Raw genomic sequence first — 5077 nt, forward strand, 5'->3', positions numbered from 1 at the left:
GGAGGGAGGGAGGGGGATGCTGGCGGTGCCAGCGGGGAGGGACATACCTGCCGCCGGGGGGGGGGGGAGGGCGGGGGGAGCAGCCCGGGGGCTCCTTCCCGCGGTCCCGACGGCAGCTGCAGGACAGATGTGGCCGCAGCTAAAGGCGACACCCCTCACCCCGTCCCCAGCCGCATCACCTGGGCCTTGGGAAACGCCAGCCCCGGCGGGGCAGATGTGACTGCAGCTGGATCGCCCCCCCTCCCAGCTGTGCCCGCAGCTGGAGGCAGTCCCCCCCCCACCCCGGGCAGTTGTGGCAGCAGCCCCAGAGCCCCCCCGGTGCGCCAGGTCTCTGCCAGGCCCGGGGGGAGCAACCCCGGGGCAGAGCGGGCAGGCAGCAGCCCAGGGGAAGGGGCTGGACACACAGGGCCACTTGCAAGGAGCGGGGTCTCCTCCCCAGGAGGGGCATGCCTGGAGGCAGCAGGACCTAAAATCAGCTTAAATCAGGCTGCATTTTCCCACCCATCACAGTTTTGTAGCACCTGGCTGGCAACAGGTCTGGCAGCCCCAGCACAAACCCTGTCCCTATTGAAGCGTGTCTGGGCTGCAAGTACAGCAAGGGGAATTAAATAAGCAGCTTATACATACACTCCACAGGCACAGGGGAGAAAAATGCATCTCGAGGTTGCAGGTCTCTCCCTAGGACAGTCAGACCCAGTCTTGATCCAGCTGTGTCCCAGGGTGCATCTTGTCTTGGGTGAATGCCCTTCGCTGCTACCCTTACCCACCAGCCCAAGTAGCAGGTTCCTCTCCCCTGCCTCTCCTCCCCATGCTTTGCAGTCTGTCTCATAAAACCGTGCAGGTTGTCCTGTGCACAGAAGTGGACAACATCCATATTTTTAGGTCCCAAGGCCACTTCTGTACCTGAACTGGAGAACTTTTTGTATTACCTGCATGCCCACTGTGCTCCCAGTTACTGTCCCGGACGTTCCTGGAAGGGGTGGGTGGCACAGCTTTAGCAGTTCAAACTTTACAGATACAGCAGGTGCCATCAGCATTTCTCAAACCATGGAGCGGACTGTCATTGAGGCAATGGTACTAGTTCTTGGCCAAGACCCAGGATGTCAGCTGCTCCTCCAGAGAAGAGTGAGCAGAGCCCTCCAAGGCACACAGCCCTGCTCTCACTCAGGAGTCTTGATCTCCTGCCAGACAAACTTAAAAGAGATGTACTTCTGAGCCAGCATGGAAACAAGCACACACCCACAGGGTCACCACGCACAGGTACCTCCAGAGCAGCCTCCCAAGAGGGGCTAGGTGTCCCTTTCACAGTTTGGATGCACAGACTGAAATGATCTTACACGAAGGACCTGAGAGACTCACCAGCATCCATTCAGAGACTGGGGGAGCTTTGATACAGCTCCATCTTAAAGCATAAACCCCACCTACCAAAACATGATTCCTCTGCAGCATGGCTGTGGTTTGGCCTCTGACCTGGGGCAGAAGGTAAGGCTGCCTCCTCCTCCTGCAGCCAGATCGCTGCCAGCATGTCTCGTTCTGGGAAGCCAAGCACCAAGAGCTCCCCTCCAGTCTGGCCATCAGGCCCTTTGCCCCAGCCCTGGCTCAGGTTGGCCTGGCAGGAGACCCACTTTGGTCTTTCTGACTGTGCTACTGCTGGTCGTTTTATCTCCTTATATGCATGGTAGAGCCCACGGCCTCCGGGAGAGGGCTCCCAGAGAGATTTGCACATAGATGTCCTGCAAAACAGAGACTACGCTTCTTCCTAGCCAGTGTCTCCACTCACAAGGCATCTACTACCATTTTTGTCTCTTTCAAATTGTCCCATTGACCATCAGGTTGACTTCAGAGCGACTGTTCTCAGCCTTAAGTTAAACCTGAGGAAAGGTTAGGTGCTGAGAGAGCTTTTCCTGCTTCTCTGCCCCAGATGAACCACCTGATCTCCCCCTAGATGCAGTTGTGATACCAGCCTAGCACTCTGCTCACTTTCCATCAGCCATCCTTCTCACTGCTCCAGCCTCCGCTCTGCCCCAATGGCCACAGCTCTGGCTCCCATCCCTTCCTATCCAGGTGTGTTTTCTATGTTCAAACCTTTCAGCCAGCCCTGCCTGAAGCCACTCCAGCTCCTTCTTTGTGCAAACAGAAGAGACACGGGGGGAGTGAATTTCCCCAACCACCAGCACAATGAGCAGGCAATCACTCTCTGCTAGAAATCGGTAGGCCAGTTTCCATCCTTTGCCCCATCACCATCGTTCCTTTGACAGGGAGAAGAGATGTTCCAGCCAGCACAGAGGAGCCTTAAACCTGACCTCTCCAGGTGTAACTTACATTATTACACTCAGGGTAGAGAAAGTTGGATGGGACTTGCTGTCATCTTGGCTCTTCTAAGGCACAGGCTGCTATTTTCAAAAGGTTTTTGTCACGCATGAGCCACTTCAAGCATTGAAGTGTTACTTCGTCAAGCCCACGAGGTTGTTGCTGGAGTCAAGAGAACTCAGCAACAGCATGAACCTTGTCCACACCCTAGTCAGTTAACCAACACACTGTATGAGTTGCCTTCCCTGTAAGACCAGACGTGCCCTTTTATCTCCAGCTGTCGTGGTTTAGCCCCAGTCAGCAACCCAGCCCCACGCAGCCGCTCGCTCACTCCCCCCTGGTGGGACGGGGGAAAGAATCGGAAGAGTAAGCAAACCAAGGAATTCATTCATTCCTTCCCACGGGCAGGCAGGCGCTCAGCCATCCCCAGGAGAGCAGGGCTCCATCACGCGTAGCGGTTACTTGGGAAGACAAACGCCATCACTCCAAACGTCCCCCCTTCCTCCTTCTTCCCCAGCTTTATATACTGAGCATGACATCGTATGGTACGGGATATCCCGTGGGTCAGTTGGGGTCAGCTGTCCTGGCTGTGCCCCCTCCCAGCTCCTTGTGCCCCCGGCAGAGCACGGGGAGCTGAAAAAGTCCTTGACCAGTGTAAGCGCGACTTAGCAACAGCCAAAACATCTCCGCATTATCACCGCTGTTTCCAGCAAAAATCCAAAACACAGCCCCATGCTAGCTACTACGAAGAGATTTAACTCTCTCCCAGCTGAAACCAGGACACCAGTGCTCCTTGAAACATCCTAAGCATCTTCAAAAACTGCCTTTTGTGTTTCAAACTTGCCAAACAACTTAGGCTGCAAACTTGAAATGCTTATATAAGCAAAATGATTTAAAATTGTGTCTTGACTTTGTTGGATTGTTTATAATAAACACTTAGCTGGAGTTCAGACTGGTGGTATCTGAACATACCCAACTGAGGCTAAGGGTCTAGCAACTTCTGTTCTAGATGAGCCCCATTGCCAAACCTGGATGAGAAATTTCATGGGTACTTGTGATTCCTAAAGTCTTGCTGGTTACTAAGAAAGTAACATACCTCATGTAATTCTCCAAAACTTTTTTTTTTAAAGTTCCAGTAATTGGGTCTACACAGGAGCACTAAGGACGATGGCATAATGCACAAGCAGAACTTGTGCAGAGCAGAGCAGAACACTCTACTCAGCGCTGGTCAGGCCACACCTGGAGCGCTGTGTGCAGGTCTGGTCCCCACTGTACAAAAAGGATGTGGCCAGGCTGGAAGGGGTCCAGAGAAGGGCCACCAGGATGATCAGAGGACTGGGAAGCTGCCATACAAGGGTAGGCTGGGAGAGCTGGGTTTGTTCAGCCTTGAGAAAAGGAGGCTCAGAGGGGATCTCATCACCGTGTACCAGTACTTAAGGGGTAGCTACAAAGATGATGGAGACTCCCTTTTTACAAGGAGTCCCATGGAGAGGACAAGGGGGAATGGACACAGGTTGCTCTTGGGGAGATTCTGATTGGACACGAGAGGAAAATTTTTCACAGTGAGGACAGTCACCGTTGGAATAATCTCCCCAGGGAAGGGGTTGACTCGGCCACGCTGGACACCTTCAAGAGTCGCCTGGACAGGGTGCTGGGCCATCTTGTCTAGGCTGTGCTCTTCCCAGAAAGGTTGGACTAGATGATCCCTGAGGTCCCTTCCAACCTGGGATTCTGTGAACTTCACTCCAGCTGTGGCCTAGCTAGTTACTAGGCTGGTAAGTCGTGGTGTATTTAGTATCAGTTCATGACTTAACTGAAGAAACGACAGAGAAAAGGCTCAGTCACCGACAGGAGACCCATGTTGAACAACACTCACATTGTTCATAGCTCCGTAGCACTTCTCTGCCCCAGCGCCCACCCTCTTGGTTGAAAGGAACCTCCACATCAGCCCATGGAACATCCTGAAAGCTGCTACTCTCACAGCATCAAACCCAAACTGCTCCCTCCTCCCAGGCAGAGCTCACACTGTGCCTGCTTTAGCGGAGCCTGTACCAGGTCAGATATTGCTACCTAGCTCTGAGACGCAGAAAAGAGCGTTATCCCAGGAAATGGAAATCCCCAAGCTGGCATCCATTTCACGTTTCCTTTATCTCAGCCTCCAGCAATCCTCCACTCCTTCCTGAAACAAGATGGTTATTGATGGCTTTTTCTTTCCCCATGAACTGGCCGAGCCTTTTTGAACTCAAACTGTTGGCACTCACAGCTAAGAGCTTACCACAAAAAACTAAGGAAGGTGCAGCCTTGTTCAATCTGCCATCTTCTGGGCATTCATTTGAACATGCCCAATTCAACTGAACATGCCCAATCCTAAACTTGAATTTCCTTTAAGAAACCTAAAGAAAACAGTGAACAATCATCCCCTACTTTTCATCTTTGACACACAGTTTCACACACCTTTATCGTTTCAGCTGGGAAAAGGTTTCAGAGTGGATGAATCTCAGCCTACGTAACAGGTTTCTTGCAGGAAGTTTTTCCTGTATCTTTGACTGGCCTTGTGTTTCTCTGTGTTCTTCCCAGTCTACTACCCAAACTGCAGCTCTTCCAGGTGCTGACAGAAACCTTGCAGCTGTGACTTCCTCCTCGCCCACAAAGTCTTCTAAGAGATTACTTAGGAGATTTTTGCCTCTCCTCCCTTTGGCTCCTTGCCCCACGATTGAGCCCCAAAAATGGCACTTACCAAACAAAATAATTTGGATGACAGCAGAGA

Source organism: Phalacrocorax aristotelis, chromosome 10 (assembly GCF_949628215.1).
Source record: "Phalacrocorax aristotelis chromosome 10, bGulAri2.1, whole genome shotgun sequence".
Lineage (NCBI taxonomy): Eukaryota > Metazoa > Chordata > Aves > Suliformes > Phalacrocoracidae > Phalacrocorax > Phalacrocorax aristotelis.